At 37.5% G+C, this 12,003-nt stretch overlaps 1 protein-coding gene across 1 annotated transcript in view; it reads left to right on the forward strand.

The window, feature by feature from the left end:
• VPS41 (vacuolar protein sorting 41 homolog (S. cerevisiae)) overlaps positions 1-12,003 on the forward strand; it is a 186,294-nt gene that overhangs the window by 100,239 nt on the left and 74,052 nt on the right. The gene's annotated exons all lie outside the window — the stretch shown is intronic.

Below are 12,003 nucleotides of genomic sequence, written 5' to 3' on the forward strand. Positions count from 1 at the left end.
GGCGGGTCAGGAGGGTCTGCCACGCCATGTGGTCACCTCCGGGGCAGGCGGGAATCTAACTCATGTGGAAGAGGCTTTAGATTCTCAGTGCTGTGCTTTAACCCGCTGCGCCACCAGGGAGGGCCTGTTGCTAGTTTTTTTTAATATGTGCCATTCTCACTGGTGTGAGATGGTATCTCGTTGTGGTTTTGATTTGCATTTCTTATTACAAGTGACATTCTTAATTAATCATTAAGAATACTGCTCTTCCTTAGTTTGATACCTAAATGAATCTTAGAATTACATGCCAAATTTTATGCCCAATGGTTCAAGTAACTAAAGATTAGAGAAGCAAAATAGGAAAAACAGAAGACCTATAAGGAGATCTTGATGATGTCATTTTATAAGAATATTTGAAAGAGATTTTAGTTGTTTTGATTATATTAAAATTTTAGATTCCTATATTGACATTTTCAAAAAATAATTAGAGCACATTTCAGTATAGCCTTGTGAAACAGCATCTTAGCAGAAAAATCCTGAGATAGTAGTTTGACACATTTGTTTATTTCCTTTTTATGTCTCTAGCTTCTGAGGTCTTGAGAGATAGCTCTTTACCCATCAGTATCTAGGAAGAGGAGGCGATAGTTCTGTCTGGCATAAACTTTTATTTTAGGTTTTCAAGGTAAGTTCTTAGTAGTTGAATGCCATAGCTGGATTTATGGACTCTACTGCTTGACACATGAGCATAAAAAGCTTATTCTAAATTCTGTTTTGTTTCCATGTTTAAAAAAAAGAGAGAGAGGGAAAGCACATCCTTTAAAGGTGCCATTGAGAGAGCTTTCAACATGTGAACTATTGGATTTTTTTTTAAGTATAACCTCTTGAGTATCACAAATTCTAACACTAAAATACACTTCATAGTAACCAGATCTACTACTTTGACAAATTACTAAATTGTCACGAGGCTGTTTGCTGTAGAGTTCAGTTTTAGAAACTAGATAGTCAGCTGTTTGGTGTCGTGTTGGGATAGAGAAACAGACCTGACCACTGGGATGGGTCGCTTTGTAAGCTAAAAAATGTCAGTCAGCAAATGAGGAGAGAAGCTGTTTGAATGAAATGAGGGTAAGTGCTTCACTGTTCAGGCTGAAGACTCCTAGCAAAGTCTTTCTACTGAAAGACAGAGGCGATAACATCAAGTAACTTCTGTAAGTTTCCAGAGTTGCTTTGCAAATAATAAATGGAATTTTAAATCCTTTTTGGAAGAGGATTTAATAGAGCAGCTTTTTGTAGTGCAAATCTTTTAAAATCCAGACATCCTAGTAAACTGTGACCACAAACCATGACATGTAGAGGTGTACTTCCTTGACTGCTTGCTCCTTTCTGGTCAGATTGGAGCTGAGGTGCATGGGTTCAGAGGGATTTGAACCCTCTCAGGCTGCTGTCCAGTGGATCTCAGGGGAATATTGCTGCAGGTGGTCAGATACGAAGTCTTAGGTCGTGTTCTGCATGAAGACGATTCCTGGTACATTACTCCATGGACATCTAATTGATTATGTCATAATGGTTGCATGTTGAACCATTGTAAATGAGTACCTTCATTTCTTTTAGGTACTGTTGTTATAAATTATATTTCCACTCCTAGAATAGAACTTCATTTCATTTTGTAAACATGCTAAAATTGATTAAAAAGTCACCAATTAATAGGAAGGAAAACACAAATGCAACCTTAGCTAATGTTTTTTACATATGGTAATGCCAAGTTTAAAATAGATATATTGTAAAAGTATGTTTTGGTGGATTTTTTTGTAAGTGCTAAACTCACTGAGATGAAACAGAAACCCAGGACATCAAATAGAGATCATATCCAACCTCAAACACAGGCATTTTCCATTTTTTTCAAAATTAAGTTTTATTTGGCTCAAACCTTATTGCTGCTTTTTTGTCAGTATGTAAGACTGTCATTCTGCGGTGGATCCCTGGCAACTTCATTTTCTTCACTCATCCTTTCTTGTTTCATATCCTTCAAAAGTCTGTTGAGAAGGCTTTTTTCTTTAGTAAGTTCTGTTAAGTTTCCATATGTAATATTTGCATCTTGTTTGTAGCTTCCCCACTCCCACTCAATTCTGATGTTAAACCTACCATCTTTCTTCCTTGAGCAATCAGACTATCCTTTGAAAATATCTTCTTTTGCATATTGAGAGCACTGTAATTATTAAGTATTTTGAATAGTTAATGTCTGAAGGGATCATTGCCAAGATCAGAACGCTCATCATGTTTCCTGGTGGAATGCAGTACCAATTGGCTGCCATTAACACTGGGAGGCTCTGGCACACACGTTCACTCTCTCCCCTCCCTCCTCCTCCGCCAACCTTCCCCCTCCCCCTATGTTAAATACTGTCATTACCACTGAAAAACTTTTCTCCTTTTTAAACATAAGACTATAAAGCTAGAAGTCACGTTCACAACCATTTTACATTAGCATTACTAGTACAAACTAAATTACAGTTATTTTACAGCATATAAACCTTATATCTGCATTCTTGAACACAACTTTATGTTTGGATTCATATGTAAAACTGTGCCTACATAGCAGCCAAATTTCAGGAATGGTAGGACATTTCCAAAAGCAGGCAGGTAAATTGCTATTGGTGAAAAGCAGTTAGTCATTAAGTCCATTAATCAGATCAGCGATTTGATAGGGAAAAAGGTTTTCCATATCGCATGAGAGGAAAAAGAGTGTGTGTGTGTGTCTGTGTATCTGTCTGTCCCCCTGTCCATGGGGTCATTTCACAATCCTTTATTTATTTAATATCTTAGATGTTACCCCACTCCTCCCATTCTTTGTTTCCTTTTAATTTTGTAATTCACTTTCAGTTTACATTCCTCTTTGATATTTGCACCAGTGATGAGTAGAACAAACTGAATGTTTACCAACAGTGAATATCTATGTCAGTGTCCTGCAGTGATGTCAGGGGTCACCACAAACAACCCCATGCTAAGTGAGATGGGGGGGGGGTATTGTGTGGCAGGCTGGTGAGAGGTGGTTTGGGGAGGATTTAAGCAAAAGGGTTTTCTCTAGATTGGATGCTGTCAGGAAGCAAGAGTAATTCTACCATTGGGTATCTTGATAAATCTTATCTAGAAGGAGGAAAGACCAGATCAAGGTTAAAGACATAAATGGTAGAGAAGCAGCAGTCTCTCATGTTAGCTGGATGGAGGATGTTTAGTCATTATGAGGCCTGGAAAATGTTCTCATTTTTTCTGCATTCACATACGGTTATGCAGTGGTCTTGTTTTGTTCTGATCCTTCATGGTCACAACCTTGTCTGACGTTGGTGTTCTGTGAAATTGTTGATATACACCCAGGGAATACCAAGGCCCAATAGTGAGCGCCAGGCCAGCTCCTGCTTGTCAGCTTTTCTTTCATTTTACAACATATAAAATACCCAACTTTTGTTCAGTTGCACCAATTGAGGTACTTTGTTAAAAAATATAGATGGTCTGGTTTTTTTGTTGCTGTTTGTAGAATTGTATGTAGGTAGCTATATTCATGGAAGGCTACATACCAAATTATTAACAAAAACAGTTTGTTAGCAACATATGGGCAACATTGTAAGTGTTTTATCTTGCCTTCAGTGGCTTTTATTTTTCTCTCTTTTGTAGTAAACATACATTACTTTTATAGTAATTAAAATACACAAATTAAAAATATAGTCAAGTGTTTTGCATCTTTTTAACTTAACATTGTGAATCATATGAAATTCCCTACTTTTTGAAGTCCATTTACCACATATTTCTTTGTATAATATTCCATCCTAGGGATGTGTTTGATTTTTCTAAACGATTCTCTAACATTGGACCCGTTTTTGGCTATCATAAATCATGCCATGAAAAGCTGAAAGTCTTTGAATATGAACTTTTGACTGCACTTCTGAGTGTTTTCCTGTACTGATACCTAAGATTAGGATTCCTAAGTCAAAGATGATCATTATTTTTTAGACTTTTGGTACGTATTGCCAAGTACAGTTTTATAAGCAAACATACCAGTAGCCTGTTTTTCCACATCCTCTTTGCAAATTGATACACAAAGAAAGATACTCCATTATTCTATTTTGTTACTTCTGTGAATTATTAGTGATTTTGAAGATTTTTATTTACCGGCCACTTATATATCTTCCTTTGTGATTTGTCTGATTGTGTTCTTTGCTCGGGGCAGCTTTTAATATTACCATAGAAGTCAGAACAATGAAGACTGTCCATTTGATATTTATTGTCAGTTGGAGCACAAATTATTGCTGCTTACTGAATAGCCTGCAGCCTTTTCTCCAATTTTGGCTAAACCTGGAATAATTATTCTTGTTCCCAGGGAAGCATTATATAGGAGTCATAATGAGACTTTCAAGTAGATGCTGAAGTGTGTAGAAAAGAGGACGGGTACGTATATGTGTCTGTGTGTCTACCCCAAGCCAGCAGGCCTGAGGGTGCACAGGCCTGAGGGTGCACAGGCCTGAGGGTGCACAGGTCTTGAGGCAAGGGCGGCCCATGCTGGGGAAAGGCAGTTTATTTTGACTTGGTTTCTGTGAATCATGTCTTGGGCTTTGTTTTTCTTTCCCTCCTTTTGCTTTACTTTGAATTTTACATGACGTTCCTGTAGTTATGCCTGTGTGTTCAGGTGACTCTGTTAGTCAACACTTAGCAGTTTGTATTTCTCCTTCATATGCTCACTATGCAAACATCTCTCTCCAGTCACCTATATCTGTGGTTATGTGCATTTAAAATTAGAAATAATTGTTCATTCCACAGATCATTAATTCAGTGGTCATCACCTAGCGAATGACTTTTATGTTTTTCTCTATTGATGAAAGGGTCAGACCTTGAACCCAGCCCTGGGAGACATGTCGTCAGACAACTGCAAACTGAAAAGTGTGCCAAGGTGTTTGATATGAACAAATAGGTTGAGTCTGTGGGATCCATGATGAGAGTATTTCGGGTTTTTCTTTCTTTCTTTTTTTTTTTTTTTGTTAGTGGCAAAATTAATTTTAAAATGTTCCCTTCATTTTGGAAATCACATTAGCAATTTTGAGTTTGCAGATGCAGAAATTGAGATGGCCAGTTTAAATAGGAGCCCAGCTCACCTGCTGCTACCCACAGGGTAGATGGGTAGGTGTCTGTCTTCTCCAGTTCTATGAGATCAAAGAAGCTGCTTCTGAGTGGCAGCTCTTGTATTTAGCATTTTTGATTCACACTTAATTCACAGCTTAGATTTTTTAGTTACTAAATTGCCAGTTAACCTTCCATATGATTTAAGGTTGTAATATGTTTTTAAATCTCAAACCTGGTATTCTGGCTACAACTATTCACAGGATTAGATAACTTCAAGGAGTTGTCCAAAAATATCTGTTACACTACAGTTGTGTTTACTCCAATATTGCTTGAGATCAAATGACTTACCAAGCAGGCTGTGGAAATTCTGTGTGTACAGAGTGTCTGTAGTGGAGTATTTGTTCATATTTAACTGCTTTTAAACATGTCAAGTGACCTTTAGGGAAAGGAGACTGTACAAAAAATAACCACTGAATTTGAAACAATACTATATTTGGGAAATTCCCTTTTACTTTCTCTGTTTTATGTTCTCTCTTCATGGTGGCAGTAAGACAATTGGTGGTGTTTAGAAAAACATCGTGTTTTAAACGTTGGTACTGAGCCGAAGCAGAAAGCAAGATAAAGTCCTGCCTGCTTCACTGGGGTTTTCTCATTCACCCATTGTCAAGACTCAGGACCTAACTATTAACAGCCACCCACCAACCTGTCCTCTCCATGCTCGCTAGTGTCTTTCTCACTTGCCTCCATTTTTTTTAAAGATTTATTTACTTATGCATATAGAATTGGGGTGCAGGCTAGAAGTGCAGGGGCAGTGAGAGGATTTACCAAAGACAGAGTGGGAAGCAAAACATGCAGATTGACAAAGTACACTGCTGAGGGGAGCAGCGGGTGAGACAGGAGAGGTCTGCCGCGCCATGTGGGTCACTTCCAGGGCTGGGGATCTAACTCATACTGAAGCGGCTCCTTCCTTCTGAAATTTTAAATTCATTCCTAATACTTTTATAGTCATAGAATTTTAAATCCTTCTATCATAGCCTTCCTCATTATTATACCTTTGTCTGTATTTACTGTTACAGTCTCATTTTGTGTATTCTAATTTGCTGAGTTTTACTTTCCTTATTTCTCTCTCTTATAATCTAGCTGCAAGGTCATCTCGGAGGGAGTGGTATGTCTTTGTGCGACCTGTGGTATGTCTTTGTCTCCCAGCCCCCATGTCCTTCCTGTAGGTACATACTGGTAGCTGAGACTTTTCCATGGACTTACGTCCTAGCTCAGGCTCTGCTCCTATGTTGTCTGCCTCAGAGCAAGCAGTGTTACTGGTGTTTAAGAAGCCTGAAGGAGTCAAGTGATTTATATAGTTGAAAGATCACAAGATGATTAAAAAGGGACCAATTGTGCTCCCTTCCCAGTGTGAGAGTGGGTGATGTAGTGACCGGTATTATGGGTCCAGAACCGGCAGCCTTATTACAGCTTTGTAGGAATCCCTCCACATGTGTGGGAGATTCTGGGGTGTGCATCCTCACCACACTATAATGTAGGAGAGTACTGGATAGATTTATCAGCACAAAACATAGGAGAATAAAGTATATTGCTGAGGATGTGAGGGCTTCTATTGAAATATAAGTACTGAGAGTGCTGACTGCCAGAATGTGGATTTATGGGAAATAAAGCCCTAAAATTCTTTCTTCAACAAAAAAATAGACCTTTTGGAAACAGTTTTTCTTCTCTATGTACTTAGCTCCCATTGAGCTTAAATTGCTCTCAGTATTGTGATAATGACAATTCAATATTACAGGATGTGGAAGATGAACCAAATAAATTAACCAGCTGCTTTTAAGGGTAGTTCACTCAATGACTTACCCTCTAAAATGCTTTGTAGAACATTCGTGCTCAGTAGGTCTCTAGGCAGTTTTATGACTGAAAGAAAAAGAAATGGATTTTATTCAATGTCAGGGAAATACAGGCAGCTACTTTTGTGGTAGTTAAATTAGCATAGAATGTAAGAAAAGCATTTTATCTTAAGTAACTAAAACAGTACTTGCCTTAGCATAGGAATGTGTTTCTGCTGAAATTACCATAGATGAGGATTAAAAAAAAGAGAAAGAAAATTGTTGGGTTCTTCACCCTGTTATTTGAAAGACTGTCCTACAGAATGTTAGAAATTGAATCTTATATGTAGAGCATAGTTTTTTTACTTGGAAAGCTTCAGAGGACAGTAACAGGAATGATTCCATAATTAACTGACCTTTAAGGTTTTATACTAGGTGTGGAGTGAAAACTAGGACTCTTGCATAAAGAAAAAAGTAGAGTGGAGAGGAAAGGCAGAAGTAAATGTTTTAAGGATCCAAGCAGGTAACAGAAAGGAACGAAATAGGTCAGATGCGAGATGGTGGAGAAGGGGCCACTGTGACAATGAGGAGCGCCTTCTGCAGACCCACAGACATTTCACACACTCACTGTGAAGTCAAATACAAAGTTAATCTGCACCCCTAAATACAGGAACTGAATAAGATAAATGAATTTGGTGACCCAAACTGAGTAGGAGAAGACTAACCTTTGAAGTAGTTCTCAAATTTTTGACGAGTTGTGCATTAATTATATCTCCTGGTGTTGAGTAAAAAAAAAAAAAAAAAAAAAAAAACCAGTGTTATTGTTGTTGTTTTAAGATTTATTTATTTATGCAAACAAGAGCTGATGTATAGGCCAGAGGTGTGGGGAGAAGAAAGGATTCACCAGAGACAAAGTGGGGAACAGAATAGGCAGATCTGAAATCCACTGCTGAAGAGAGCAGCAGGTAAGACAGGAGGGGTCTGCCGTGCCATCATGTGGGTCAGCTCCCTGGCTGGGGATTGAACATATGCTACAGTGGCTGCGGATAGCTTCATAATGCTGAGAATTCAGCCTTTGTGCCACAAGGGAGGACCCTAGACCAATGTTTTTATGAGTAGGACATGGAATTAGTATACATGAGCTCTTTCTCCAAGTGCAGATGTTGAATGCATGACTCTGCTATGGAGTTCTTCCTTTTACATTTTTGGGATTAGTGCAGACTCCAGGGTATCCAAAAACAGGATTTCATTAACTAAAAATGGACTGAATATCTAAAGGTTTGGGGAAATTACATAGCTCCTTTAGCTATTTAGTAGCTAATACAGCAGGCACATTCTATGGACCTTGAAGGAAAGAATAAGACTAGTAGACAGAGGAAATCCTACTCATTATCTAATATTTATTATGCTTTGTGTTCTAGCAGAGTGTAAGATGTGGTTTCTTTTCCCAGTGCATTTACAATCTGTTTGGGAGATGAATTTCAATGAAAATAAAATGGTACTCATTAACCTGTGATAGAACCAGCCTGGCCTTAAAACATTACAGAGTCAAGAAATTAGAGGAGAAAGAATTTTGAATGATGAACCTTCCTAATATATATGACTATTTACAAATCATTTGTTATTTTTTGTCCATAAAATTGTAGGTTCATTAAATTTAGCTTCATTTATAGAAGTTATTGACTATACTATAAAAAATATCATTAAGGGAGATGCTCCTTTGCTCCTTTGATTTCATCAGATCAGGATGCACACAGTTATTCTAACAGAACTTGGGAAACTAAATCAACACTGAGGGAGACTAAATTCAGAAGTCTCCCCTTTTCCTACCTTTTGCTGGAAGTTTCCCTTGAAACTGCAGTACCAAAGGGAGCCGAGGGTTTAGCCCCTCTCAGCTTCCTTCCTGAAGCACCCCACAAAAGGAGGGTTAGTTGGAGTGAGTTTGGATCTTCTTTAGAATTTCATAAGATTTATAAGTTTTCTAAAGGAGTTTTGTTTTTTTTTTTTAGAATTTATGTGAGTTAATATTCAATACTCCTTTCCTTCTCTTAAATTCTGGTAAATTTTTGATACTGTTTAACCTCTAAATAACTTTGCATATATCTTTGCTTAATTATGTGATCACTTCTTAGAATAAATCTCTAGACATGGATTTCTGGGGTCATTTTTAAAGCTCTCAGTCCATATGTTAAATGACCCTCCAGAATGATGGTAGGACTTCTGCTCAGTAGTTTGAGGGTATCTTATAGCACCCTAGCCCTCCTCATGTCTGACCTTATCATTATGATACATCTTTGTCAGTTCATTCTTTTCTGTTCCTGTTATCTGTCAATTCTAGGACCATGTTTTACTGCTTGGCAGTGTAAATCCACAGACAATACGCACACCCCATTATTCTCCCTTAATTCCTGTTATTCTCACATATTTTCACATGAATTTATAGCATTTGGAAGTTGTAGAAATAATTCCTTTGGGGTTTTCTTGGGCTTGCATTAAAATCATAGGTTAACTTTGTGAGTGAAAATTTCACTGTTATATAAGATTTTGAGTCTTATTATCCAGAAACATCATATATCTTTCCAATTATTCCTTTCTCCTTTTATTTTCTTAAAGTATTTTTCTTTTTTTTCAGTAGCTATTACATTCACATGTGTTTTTATTCATCATTAACTTTTAGAACAGTGCACTTTCCCTGCATTATAGTTTTGATTGCAGCCCCTAAAGTTTAGGTTTGTAGTGTTTGTATTCTTATTTTCAAAGTTCCAAAGTGTAGTTTGATAGGCAGTATTTTTTACTTCAGTTTTGGTTGTCTTATCCTTAATTATTAATTTCTTGCTTAATTTCCTTGTCACCTGAGAAAAACAAGAATTACTTTTAAAGTTCTTCTTTGTTTCATGGAATATCTCTTATATATGTAATTGGGAGTGAGAGAGTGAGAGATTTTTCTTTTTCCCTGGATAAATATTATTTTTTCAAATGTTGAATTTTTCACTGTTACTGTTTTTGATTTGTTTTATTGGGTCCATATTTATTGGAAGAAATCCATATTCAGAATTCAGAATTAAAATTACTGTGACTTTGCCATACATTTTGTTAAGAACTAATCCAAATCCTTCAGTCTTTGCAATAGCCAGAGAAGTTTTACAAAAGTTTCATGTTTGCCTAAATTGGAACACAAGTGTCTACTGAGAAAATGAAAGCATGTATTCCTTGATGCAGCAGGGGAATGCTGGATTTTTAATATTTTATTTTTTATATATGCATATTATTTTTTACATCATTCTTCATTTTGCACATTTTTTCATTTTGGCTATATTCCCTGTGAACTTCCCACCACCACTTCACCTAGGTACCGTCACCATCATCCCATGTGCTCTTTCCTCTGCCCTGAAGAATGTCTCTGGTTTATTATATGTTGATTTTTGTTTTTACTTTATTGCAATTGCTTAAATACTGGATGGTTTCACTCATAGCGGGAGTGTAAATAATCAGAAAAAAAAGGTGGGGGGGACGCTGGATTTTTGGAAAGGCTCACTTCAAGAATTTACTAGGACACTGCTCATGAGTGCTTTGGTGGTGCCCCTTCTGCTGCTAGCGCACCTGCTTCCCTTCCAATCTGTGTGTTCAGGAATAGTGGACTGGGTATTTCCAGTCATGTGTCGGGGGGGGGGGGCGGTCACAGTCTGTGGTCCTGGCACGATGATCTCCCCTTGACTCCTCCCCTCTAGTCTATATTGCCTGAGTGATGGGTGTTTGGCATTCAGGTGTCTACCCAAACAGCTACCCAGGCAGGCTTATTCTTAAAACAAACTGAATCATGGCATTCACTGGGGTTCTGTTGCTATCATTTCCCAGAATTTTTTATTGTAAATTTAAAGTGTACTTAATGTTTCTAATATAGGTAAATTGCATTTCTCCTTGAATATGACACTGGTGATTTCTGGGTGGGGATTAGTAGGGAGAAGCACCTGAAGCCGCTCTCCACTGCACTTTCCTTGAGGCCCTCCAGCCAATCATTCCTTCAAGCAGTGACTGGAGGGGCGCATCCCAGGCAGCTTACTTCTCAGATTACCTCCGCCCACCCCATCCAGGTCACAGGATGGAAGGCAGATATTCTGCATGTTTAATGTAATTTTCTTTAAAGTACCTAGCCTTACTTTTTTTTTTAAGATTTATTTATTTTTTCATAGAAGAACTGGGATAGGCCAAGGATACAGATATTTTGTACCTTTGGGGAGCAGAACAGCTGAGTTGACTAAAATACACTGCTAAGGGGAGCAGTGGGCGAGGCAGGAGAACAGTTCTGCTATGCTATATGGGTCAGCTCCCTGGTTGGGGTCAGGATCAAACTCAAGCCCTTGTGGTGATAGCACTGAGACAACCCCTGTGCCACCCAGGAAGCCCAAGTACCCAGCTCTGTTCTTTATATGATGACAGAGAGAGAGTTTGAAGTACAGACAGAAGACATAGCTAAAAGACTTTAATTGGGGACAGGTCAACCTAGTGGTGGTGATTTCTTACTTAACACCAGAGCTAGAGAGGACAAAATGGGTTATAAGGTTGTTGAAAGTACAGATGATTTCCTGTATCTGTCTAATGGAAAGACAGAACTTCATATGTTCAGTAAAAGCCCTTTTCTTTTTTGCCATTGATGTGAGGTAACCTTACTTCTAGGAAATTGAGAACTTAAGTCATATGGCATTTTAAAGGGACCATACTGAACTGACTAGTGAAGATGGACATATTTAATGTTAGGATTTTTTTTTTCTTTATTGTTTTAATTATAGGACCTCAGCTATTAAGAAAGCTACATTAACATTTTTAAATAAAATGTGAATTCTCTTTCCTCTTCTTTTTTCCTCTTTTGGGGTTGGGAGGAGAGCAAATAGGCTAAAAGTAAACTGAAGTTGACTGTAATGCATTCCAAAAATTTTCCAGAACTTTTAAAATTCTGTTATAGAGTCTTTCAACAACATTTGTTTTCAAAGGTAAATTTAATGATTCATGTCTAAAGTTACAAATTTTAAGTTTCATATGAATTATAAATTACATATGTGAAGTTATATTGTATTTATTAAATGATTTAAATTGA

This window comes from Condylura cristata, unplaced genomic scaffold (assembly GCF_000260355.1).
Source record: "Condylura cristata isolate star-nosed mole 26May11 unplaced genomic scaffold, ConCri1.0 scaffold00005, whole genome shotgun sequence".
Lineage (NCBI taxonomy): Eukaryota > Metazoa > Chordata > Mammalia > Eulipotyphla > Talpidae > Condylura > Condylura cristata.